At 33.5% G+C, this 12521-nt stretch overlaps 1 protein-coding gene across 6 annotated transcripts in view; it reads right to left on the bottom strand.

The window, feature by feature from the left end:
* The window catches only part of axo (axotactin), a 356966-nt gene that overhangs the window by 75384 nt on the left and 269061 nt on the right, over positions 1–12521 (bottom strand). The window lies entirely within an intron of this gene.

The following is a 12521-nucleotide window of genomic DNA, read 5'->3' as shown; positions in this document are numbered from 1 at the left end:
GAAGGAACTAATCCCTACTTTCATATCCACTGGGTTTATCTTTGTTTTAATTAATGTCTTCATATACTCTGCGCTCTGGTTATTTACGGAGTTTACAAAGAGTTTAAATTTCCTCTCCTCCGGTACGCCTGTCTTGCCGTGTAGAGCGTCTGCATAGCTACATTTCGTTCTGACAGGTGTCTCCGCCTCCTGGGTGATGAAATGGGTCCTCTTCTCTGTGATCGCTAGAGTTTTCTCTTTCTGAGCAAGTGTGTTGGTTTTCTCCTCAAGTATGCAGTTTGTCTCTTCAAGCTTGGCAGTTGAGAATGGCAAGTGGTGAAGAAGGGAGGATGGAGAAGAAGGGGAGGGATGAGAGGAAGGGTTGGTAGAATGGGAGAAGATCAGAAAGGGGAAATATAGGGGGGGGGAGAGAGAGAGAGACAGACAGAAAGAGACAGCAATATGAGGATGAATGGGAGAGTGGAATGGTGGTAGTGAGAGAGATGGTAAACTGAAAACTTGCTCTGGCAAACTGAACAAAATGAAGCAATCTTCAAATTGTCGTTATGTGACTTACAAGAACAAATAGATTTAGATCATCTTAAAATCTGTATTTCAGTAACTCATCTTGAAAATATCTCGAAAAATATTGAAGTGCGAGAGGACAAATGGCTTTGTTGCCAATCGTCTGGGATTAGACGATGACAACAACAAAAACAAAATTAAGTAACCAGTCATTGTTGCATCATTATTATAATATATAAAAAAACTTGATAATATTATAAACTTTGAGAATTAAATGTTTTCTTTACTCAGTTAGTTGAAAAATAACTGGGCACTCTTAAGATCTGAAATATTTTTAAGTTCATTCAGTTGAAAGCTTGATAAACATAATAACAAATTTAAAATCATTCTGTTGTTTCAGCAACACTGCTTTCTATAAATATTCATTGGAGCTTAATTCTTTCAAGAGATTCTTGAGACGTAGAGATAAGTAGCCCAACTAATGTGTTATGGATGCAAGTTCGAGTCTTGATGTCGGCACTATGTCTGTGTGTATAAAGCTGACACTTATCTGTGCATTTTCGTTGGAATTGAACGACACCCCAGATCACATATATAACAGACTGTTCATCCTTATGTTAAAATCGGTAGCACTTTGAAGAGAACAACTGCCAGGATCGCCACCCGTCCGCCATAAACGAACACGAGATGGCAATACAGTCGCTAATACAATTCAAATGGGCGTTATGGCGCGACTCCTTATGTAACAACTAGATGGCAGCATAGTAAACCTGACAAAAGTTGTTACCATCAAAACCTATCTGAGCATCTGATGATCTAGGATGAGACACAAAATTTATAGTAGAGGTACTTGATCACTTCTTGATTAACTGTACACTATTAATTTTCCACTTCTACCCAAGGTTAAAAAAAGGCATGGAGAAAAATACTTCTAGTCATGCTGTGTAACATGCATCACATCAGGAGCTGCCATTTAACTTCAGAAATCTTGAAGACAAGATGGGTAGTTAATAGCAGGGAAGAAGGTGAAATCACTATTCATTCAACATCCTGAATGGAATATCATAAATTTAATGGAACTGCTATAGGATTTAGAACAGTTATGTGCAGTCAGTGGTGCTCCAGTGCATTTCATGTGATCCAATGAAAAAAATGTACATGACCACGGATATATAGTTGCCTATACAATGCTGCTTAATGTCTATTCCAACAAAATTATTTTATGTTTAAACTGAAACATAAATTAGAAAAAATAACTGTGATATTGTTCAGTTAAAAAGAATGTAAGATTATAACAAATATCACATAAAGTAACTTATAAAATTTAAAGACAATGAAATATCAGGCCTATATACCGAAGTAGACACCAATATTTTGGCTATGCCCCATGCATACCACCATCTTATAAATAATATAAATTAAAATTAACTTTCTTTAATACTGGTAACATCAAGAAACGAGAAAACAGAGTAAAGCAGGGTAAAAATTATGATATGAAAAAAAAAACTAAATAAACAGAATAGACAGACTGCGACAGTTAAATTCTGCCTGTTCACCCAGAGTTGAAAGATGTTTCCCAATAGGTGACGCTAGGAGTTTCACTGGAAAATATAATTAAAAAAATAACATGAACATAGTTTTTTTATGCCACATAATGTTAGTAACACTTGCAGCGGTGTGCAGTGACAGAGTAGGAGTGTCTTGTATAAAATTAAGTCTTAAGCTATACTTTTATTCATATTGTTTTGTTATTTATTTTTGGTGTCTTTGTTATTAAATATTATATATACATTTTCATATTGTTGTTGTTTTTATCTAATGCTGAGTTCTTGGTAATAAAGCCAGTAACTTTCTTGCTTTCCAATATTTCTCACACACAGTGGGTTTAGAGGAAAGGACTGGACATTGCTAAAGATGATCCTAATCCATTTTTTCTGAAGACTGCACAATGGACAACGTGGTGAAGAAATAATTCCAATTTTGTTCAAGGTGCTCTGACAAACAGTCATGCCCTGTGAGCAATCAAAAGGATGCAACTACACTTTTCCTTGGATACTCAGGAATTATATTTTGATATACATTGAGATACTCCCATCTTTTATTATTTGAAATTTCGTGGAAATGGTATGATAAGGTTCCTGAAAAGACTCTTCAGACAATTGCATCAACCATTTTAAAATCTTCACCTTTATAATATATCACTGTATATTATTTATTTTTCTATAAATTCTTATCGTATCGATAGCTACGTACCACATCTTGTTGCAGATCATTTAATTTCTTTAAATTTTATTACTCATATTTCTAACATTAATTTACATTTCTTTCTTTCTTTTTTTTTTCCTTCCTCTTTTTTTTTTTTTTTTTTGAATTGATTAGGATGCCGATATTTTAAATCCAAGATTTGGACAGCTATCAATATGATCAATATAATTATTTTGAGTTGATTAACCTTTCAACTGATGAAAATGATAAAATTGACATGGGTTTTGGTACCTATTATAAACAGCATTGATTAAAGTCAATTTACAACTTATATTTGTATTAAATCTACTCAACCTAACTTCAGAAAATTAAATGCTATTTTGACTTAAGACAATTATTTAACATAAAAAATGTGTTTGCTTCTTACTTGTTAAAGTTTGTAAAAGGGAAAGAAAGGGATTAATTTTAGAAGAGGCATGCTTAACCACCTTAAATAGGAAATAAAAAATCTTAGTTTCCTTTACTTGCCCTGATTTGGATTAGAGCAAAAGAATAGACAAGTCGGTCAATATAAAGTTAGAAACTTAGAAATCTTGACTTTACCTTGTGAATACATTCTTTCCCTAATGATGCTGTATATTAAGAACCAAGATAAATTCAGTACTAATCAAGACATTCATCATTTTAATACAAGACATAAATCAGATCTTCATCCACCCTCTGTTAGTCTAAGCTGTTTTAAAAAAGGAGTTCGCTATTCATGTATAACAGTCTTCAATGCACTGCCTAATTATCTTAAAGATTTGAAGAACAACGAGAAAAGGTTCAGAAAAGAATTAACCAAATTTCTACATACTCATACCTTCTACACAATTGATGAATTGTTTATGCTTGTGAATTGAATTATTCTACTTAAATGACATGTACAATTTTATATAGCTCAACTAAAATATGTTTTTATATTGACTTAATCTGTTTACTATGTATTGTATTTTTTGTTTAGCATAACTGATGAATTGTATGTACTGTATACTGTATAGGTCAACTGATGAATTGTTTAAGCTTATAAATTGAATTGATCTACTTCATATGAATTGTATAGCTTAACGAAAATAAGTTTGTAAATGGAACTAATTTGATTGTATATGTTTGTATAGTTTGGCTGATGAATTGTATATGTTCTTAAAATGATTACTAGTCTGTGTAGCTCTAATGATGAATTGTATATAGACCTACTGTAAATTGAATGGTAATATGTATAGCTCAACTGATGAATTGTTTATGATTATAAATTGAATTAATCTACTTGATATTAATTGCACAAATTTGTATAGCTTAATGAAAGTATGCTACTTTGTATTGTATATATTTGTATAGTTTTGGCCGATGAATTGTATATGCTTTAAATTGAATAGTAATCTATATAGCTCTACTGATAAATTGTTTGTGTTTGTAATTTGAAGTAGTTTGCATGATATGTATTATCAATTTCTGTATATCACAACTGGTTGAATTGTTTATGCCTTAAATTTAATTAAATTGTTTTGTATTATAATATAGCTCAACTGATGAATGATCGCTTGCGTTTGTAAATTTAATAATCTGATTGGCTATGTACTGTATACTTTTAGTAGAGCCATCGATGTAGCTCAGTCGGCAGACTCGCTGGGCTGCTGTTCCGGAGCTGCGTTCGGGCTTGGGTTGGATCCCCCTTTGGACTTTGGTTTCTTCCGAGGTTTTCCACAGCCGTGGGACTGAAGCCGGATGGTGTATGGCGAGTCCTTGGCATCAACACCTTTGATTTGATTACCCCCTTTGATTTGATTACCTGGTTGGGTTTTTCCGAGGTTTCCCCCACCGAAAAGGCAAATGCCGGGTAATATTTTGGCGAATCCTCGGACCTCATTTCATCTCACTACATCTCGCCAAAATGTAAAAAAATTGTACAACATTGTAAAAATTGTAGAAAATTACTAAATTGTAAAACTATAAAAATTTGTAAAAATTGTAATTGTAATATTGTAAAATGTTGACATGTTCCACATCTTAAAGCTTCATTGCTCATGTAAGATCTATGGAATAAAATAAATGAATGAATGAATGAACTCCCATCACAGGCCATGGATACCTACAGCATGGTGGGAGGTTAGACAATAGGCACCAGATGGCATTTGAGATGTCAGTCCTGCATGCTCACTGTCTTTACTCCCAAGGAAATACCGGTACTCTTGGTACTCATTTCAGTTAGAGGCTCAGTAAACCCCAGGGCTGTAGTGCGGTCAGAAGGATTAGATCAATGGAGAAAATCTACAATTCTTTAGGGAATCGAACCTACGATCTTCCGGCTTGCAGCATTACAGCTTAACCACGACTTTACAGCATGCTCCAGTCAATATAAAACATTCAAATAATTATGATTGGATTATTATACATATTACTTACTGATCCTACCAGAATGGACATAATTCTAGGCAGATCTTGGCATATAATTATATTGACTACACCCCACCTCTGGCTACTAGCAACAGGCATCTATAATGAACACCGATCAAAATACCCCTCCATTTCTCGTGAAAAACAACTGAATAGACTACAGTGGACTATAGTGGACTTTATGTTGTCAGCAAATAGCTGGATACATTAAGATTGATTTGGCATATAATTATTTAAAAGTTCCTCCAGAACAGAAAAATGGTTAGGGAAAATGAGTTGAAATTAGACTGTTGGTGGAGAGTCAATATAACTTTTATAGGGGGGAAGGAGAGAGAAATTTTAAATTAGGTTTTATTTAACGACACTCGCAACTGCCAAGGTTATATCGCGATCACGATCTTTATTATTATTATTATTATATTATTATTATTATTATTATTATTACTATCCATGTATGGTGGGTCCCTATCACCACGGCATGGCGCGTCCTCAGGTTGCGGATAGAGGAGACGGCCTCCAGATATGGAGGGTAGCTGCGAATATATTGAATAGGCAGTCGTGGACAGCCGATAAGGGGTGGTCCTCCAGCTTGGGGGTTGGGCGAAGGGCTAACAACCCATCACCGTAAAAAACAGCTTGTTACGAATCCCTACAATAAGCCTCGGAATGGAGGGCTTATGTGAGGGCGGCAATGAACCTTCGGGTTCCTTAAAAGTCATTTGTAAGTAAGTAAGTAAGTAAGTAAGTAAGTAAGTAAGTAAGTATTACTATTACCAGTACTATTATTATTATTATTATTATTATTATTATTATTATTATTATTATTATTATTATATAAAAAACGTGATCCTAAAGTTGGTACCGTAATTTCCCATAACTATGGTCCAGGCACCCAACTATGGTCCAAAACACATTATGTACTACTTAGTCCCCCAAGAGTTCGGCGTTTGCCATTTAATGCGCCACTGTGATGGAATTATGTTCCCCATAGATGCTTCTATCTACCATTACACGTGGCAATGAAATGGATGCTTAACAAGTTCAGTGTGCATCGTTCTATTGAATGTGTGAAGACACGAAATTATTCAGTTTGTGTTTGTTTTATTAAGCTCTCCTCTGTAGAACTGGTAAGTTATAGATATATGATTCTTTGTACAATTAAACATGGCTATATAGTGTTTACTTTCACGTAATAATTAGACTGGCAGCGATTAAGGACTCTGCGTGAAAAATGTTTAACCTCAAGGCTAGAAGTCAGTCCTCAACTATGTACCACAATTTTTCGTGGACCATAGTTGTATTTCATTTTGAAATATTTGTTTTAATGAAATGTGAACAATTTGATTATTTACTTCTGCAAATACGGTATCTCAGTATATTCTGAAACACCATTTAACATTATAGTCCAGTAAATAAAGAAGCAGGCTGGTGCTAGCACGAATAGGCCTAATGGTCTGATAAAACGAAAACTTCAGGGTAGAAGGATCACAACCGTCCCTGTAAGTGACTATGAAAGCGATGAAATTGAATTGGATACAGATTATGATGTTTCTGGTGTACTCTCCATATTTACAGACAGTGAGTCAGATGTGGAAATGAAGACGAAATCTGTTAAAATAATGCTAAAGGCACATAGTTATATGGTAGTTACTTATGAGGAGGAATTATGGCCAGGGAAAGTTTTGGAAGTGAAGAACAATGGAGCTGTTGTTTGATGTATAGTAAGAAGCGGCAATTACTGAGGTGGCGAGAAATTGAAGACATTTTATTCTATAAAAATGAAAACATAATAAAACAAATTGAAGACCCCATATGCGTCTCGAAAAAGAGAGATCTATTTTCAATTTCAGAATTACAAGAGAAGTGGAGATTCAAAGGATAGAAATAAGCCTACTGAATATAGGCCTAGTTCTCAGTATGGTAAATAAACATCAATGAATTTATTTGCATAATATTTTGCTAAGAATGTGTTAGTTTATTTTGATACCGCACTTTTGTTCTTTAATATACACTCACCGGCAAAAAAACCAGACCAACTACATTTTATTTAAAATTTTTGAAAATTGTAGGATTTTTTTAAATAATTGTAGGTGTGCTGAGGTTCATTTAGTTATTCATTTATTTTGTGATAGGTAACAATGTAATACTAAATACGTAATAACCAACAATGATCTGAAAAGGAGATTCGTTCTTCTTGCAATATTGTGTCTAAAATTCTCGGACTCATTTCAAGCTATGCTGAAGAAGTCTACAGACTGGTATGCTCTCGAGGCAGTATTGGAGTACTTCATTGTATACAAATGTCACTACGTCCTACCGATTCAGCAAAATGGTTGCATTGATAGAAGATTGGAATAGTCAGCGTTATGTGGCCGCAGTTCTTGGGACCAGAAGAGCCTTCCAGGAAATAAGACCAGTTAACGTGAGTGAGAGAACTGTAAGCAGACGTCTGGATGAATGTGGGCTGAATTCCAGAAGACCAGCTAAAGGCCCAGAATTGCACCAGCAACATCGTGTTGAACAATTACGTTTTTCTCACAATCATGCTAATTGGAACCTGGGGCAGTGGGGACGAGTGCGCTTCACAGATGAATCGATATTTAGTTTACAGATGGACGTGAAAGAGTGAGGAGAAGAGTAGGGGAACGTTTTTCTTCATGTACCTTCAGTTCATGTGTGAGTTTCCAAGGTGGATCAGTAATGGTATGGGATGGCATTTCGTATGAAGCTCACACAGAACTTGTTTTCATTAATGGAGGTGCTTTGACTGCTCCAAGATACATCGAAGAAGGTCTAATTTAACATGTAGTACCATATGCCCCATTTATTGGTGAAAAGTTCCTGTTAATGAATGACAATGCTCGCTCTCATGCTACAAGAATCGTGGATGAGTTCGTTCACGACGTTGGATTGAATAGAATGGCATGGCCAGCAAGAAGTCCTGATATAAACCCTATTGAACATGTGTGCGGACTGCTAGGGAAGCGAGTTAGAAGTCGACTAACTCCTCACAGCAACTTACAGCAGCTCCGAAATGTTCTAAGTATAGAATGGAATAGTATCGACCAGACTGACATCCAGAATCTGATCAAAAGGTTGAATCGGCGAATGGTAACAGTCATATAGTCACGGGGAGGCAATATCCACTATTATTAACATCTGGGTGGCCACAAAATCAGTTGAACATTGGAAGAAAATTGAAACAATTTGTAAGTTTATACACCTTTTAATTATATCCATTGTTTGGCGTTGGAAATAATAGCGCAAGTGATAATAAAACAGAGTTTTTTTTTTTTCTGGGAAGCAATGTTTTCTTCATTTCATAATGGGTTTTCTGATCCTCACTGGTGAGGATTTGAGATATTTTTGCCGGTGAGTGTAGTTGTTCATTATTGCAGGAAAATGACTTTCAGATTTCACTTGTTTATTGTGTGTTTATGCAATATGTACTAATAAAAAGAATCCATGTACTTTTCACTTATTTTCAATATTTCTGTGCTAGATTATGTTTCTACCCTTAAATAGAAACTCAATGTATTGATTTACGCATAATTACAGCTCCAGCTATAAGTCCATTCATGCTTTCAAGCATGAATATATGAGTGGACCATAGTTGGGCAACTCAGAATACAACTATGTACCAATGCTTATTATTTTTTTAACATTTGTAATTAAATAATTTCAAACACATATATCAATATTTATTTAATATACACTTACAAGAGTCCGAAGCCAAAATTTCACTTAATCTGGATGAATAGTATGGAATATACAAAGAAAAATGTGACAAATGTGGACCATAGTTAGGGGAAATTACGGTACTCTAACTACAAGCAAATTTGAAATGGCTCCAGAGACAATCAGAATCATATCCCTATTTGTTTCTAGATTTAGTTCTAATGTCAACAAGAATAATATTGAGGATACATTCTTGAAACAACCAAATTTAAGGTCTCTTGTTGTAACGAAATTGCAAAGTAAACTTCAAATATATTCCTCTTTCCACATCTGTTGATGAGAGGGGTTTTGATGTAATTAACAAAACTGATGTTTGGCCTACAAGATGCCTCTTTGCACCCTTTTTTGGTAAACTGAAATCAGAGCAACATTTTGCTCCCTCAGGTATTTCTAATGCTGTTGATTCTCGGGTTAATGCCTCTTAATATTGTTCTCTTTAACCCTCATTGTGCAGTTCTAGAAATCATCTTGAGATATTTCACCAAAATGTTCGTGGTCTCAATACAAAAGTTGATGAACTTTTTCAAAATATAGTAAGTAATAATGACATCATTCTCTGTCTTACTGAAACATGGTTATCTGAATCAATATTCAATTCAAATTTATTTCCTAATAATTATACTGTGTTTTGTGCGATAGAATGTATGCGGACAACAATAAAAAAAAAAAAAAAAAAAGAAATGGAGTGTCCTAACAGCGATTAGCAACCAGTTACGTTTTACATGTCAGCAATATGATTTAGAAATTATTAGTGAATGTGTTTGGACTGAAATCAAAATGGCTGATGGATTTAATTTGTTAATTGGAAATCATTATTTCTCACCTGATACTGGTCATAACTACTTAAAATTTCATCTAAATCTTCTTGAAAAAATCTTGATACTCATAATTTTAGAATAGTAATCCTTGGTGATTTAAAAGCTCCTGGTATGGATTGGTCAACTGATTGTAATCTTAATGATATTCATTATTACTCTAAAATTAAGTCTAGTGATTTATATTCCTCATCTTATCTTCTGGGATTAAATCAAATTAATTTTAATTTTACTGTTACTAGTAAAAATCTACTTTATCTGGTTTTTACTAATATCAGTAATAGTACAGTTAAACTGGCCAATCATTCTCTTGTTTTGGAGGGTACTTATTATCTATCTCCATTATGTGGGAGCTTATTTATCAATATCTGTACCTTGCCCAACTAGTAACACTTTTTTAAATTATTCTCAAGGTGATTACCTGAATGTCTATTATACTATCTACAACTATGATTAGAATTCCATATATCAGACTACTGATGTTAACATTGCCACTAATTCTCTATCTCAAATCATAAATAATGCTATATCTCTTGCTGTTCCTGTCATCATCGTAAAAAAGTCGCACTATTGTAAATGGTTTTCAAATAGCTTGCATCTACTCATTAAGAAAAAGAGAAATTAAAAAAAAAAACACACAAAACTAATCACCATTATCAATTCTTTTCTAATTAGGCCTACAGAAAACAAGTCAAAGCTATGATTAAATCTGATATACTTAAATGGTTACAATCCATTGAAGAAAATCTAAAGAATGAACCTAAGAAATTTTGGAAATACGTTGAATCTTTTCGAAAATGTAATAATTGTCACATTGAATTAATAATAAATGGGGTTCACATCACTGATCAAAATGAAATTGCTAATGCGTTTGCTAATCAATTTAAATCGATTCAAAAACAGTCTAAATCTAATTTCTTTATTACGGCTTCTAATATTACAGACTTCTTACTCATAACTAAAATTACAGTTGATGTTACGAATGCTATTAAAAAGTTTAAACCGAATAAATCCAAGGGTACTGACAGCAATTCTAATTTTATAATTACGGAGTGTTCTGATATTCTTATACCTGTACAGTAAAATCCCTAGTAACCGGCACCCAAATAATCGGCAATACCGAAACAACGGCACTTTTGACTGGGCAAAAAAAAAAAAAAAAAAAAAAATGTTTAAATCTGCCACATTGCCAGTCTGGGCCATCAGTTTTGCCATTCGTTTACAGTGAATATTCGAACCTAATGCATTATTTGTGTTGTGTGATGTGTTTTAATAAAGAAAATTCACACAGTTTTCGTGTTTAGTAATGTTCGGCCGTCAGTGTTGCCACATTAGGATGTTTGCACGAACTTTCGTGTTCAGTGAATATTCGAATCTAAAATGAATGTATTATTTGTGTTGTGTGATGTGTTCTAATAAAGAAAATCCACACAGTTTTTATCTTTATTCAGTTATGACGGAAGTAATTGAGAAATAAACTTCAGATGGCTGCAGTTTTAACATTTGGCACCATGAAATACGAACTTCTTTTTGTATATACATGTATTTATTCAATTATCCGACAAAATTTCGTATCTGGAACTAGCCTGGTCCCTTTGGTGCTGGTTGAGAGGGATTCTACTATATTAACTTTTATATTTAATTTGATAATCCATGTTGAATCTTTCGTACACTACTTTTAACACTTGAATATAAATAATTGATTAAATGGCGATCTTACTCGTGTTAATTATGTAAGCATGTGCGGCTTACAGCTGTTTCGGTGCTATTTGACACAACTCAACACACGAACACACCCACACAACAGGCAGCGAAGTTGAGATAGCGCCGAGATCTAGTAGGCTCTGAGGATGGTGTCGAATAGCACTGAAACAGCTGTAAGCCGCACATGCTTACATAATTAACACGAGTAAGATCGCCGTTTAATCAATTATTTATTTAATTTGAGTTTAGAAACAGGGATATATCCTTACTTTGGAAAGAAGAAACCATCATTCCTGTCTTTAAGAATGGTAATAAAAATGTTTGCGATAATAGACCTATTTCAATATTAAACAATTTCTCAAAAATTTTTTAAAGAAATAATCCACAAACATATTTCATTCTATGTCAATCAAATTAATTCAGCCCAACATGGATTTACTAAAGGTAAATCAATAACTACAAACTTAGTATCCTATCTTAATCTTGTTATGCCTGTTATTGAAATTCAAGGTCAAATTGACTCAATTTATACTGACTTTAGCAAAGCGTATGATATTGTTTCCCATAATATTTTTTATAAATAAATTAAATAATTTTAGTCTCTCCTCTAACTACGTGAGCTGGTTTGAAAATCATTTAACAGATAGACAATCTTGTGTTCATCTAGAAAATTCTCTCTCGGATCCATATAATAGTTTAGGTGGAATTTCTCAAGAATCTACATTGGGGTTCTACTATTTTTATTATTTATAGATGATGTATGTAAAAGAATAAGTTCTAACTGGCTTTTATTTGCTGATAACCTCAAAATCTTACACATAATCAGCATTTCCTACTCATGAAAAACTACTTCCTTAAAATGTAATCATTCCTTAATAATGTCAGTATAATTAGAAAAGATTGTAAGTACAGTATTAAAGATCTTGGTGTTTTACTCGATTCTAAATTATATTTTCATGATCATGTTTAATATATTTATAAGCATTCAATAAGAATGTTTGGTTTAATTAGGTCTATAACTTATTCTTTTTCTACTCCAGCATCTCTATTAATTTTATACTATAGGCTACTTTGGTTAGATCTAAACTTGAATATGCGTATGTAGTCTGGAATTCCATTACT

This window comes from Periplaneta americana, chromosome 2, assembly GCF_040183065.1.
Source record: "Periplaneta americana isolate PAMFEO1 chromosome 2, P.americana_PAMFEO1_priV1, whole genome shotgun sequence".
Lineage (NCBI taxonomy): Eukaryota > Metazoa > Arthropoda > Insecta > Blattodea > Blattidae > Periplaneta > Periplaneta americana.
Note: the sequence above shows the minus strand (reverse complement) of the source record. Positions and strands in the feature narration are given on the sequence as shown.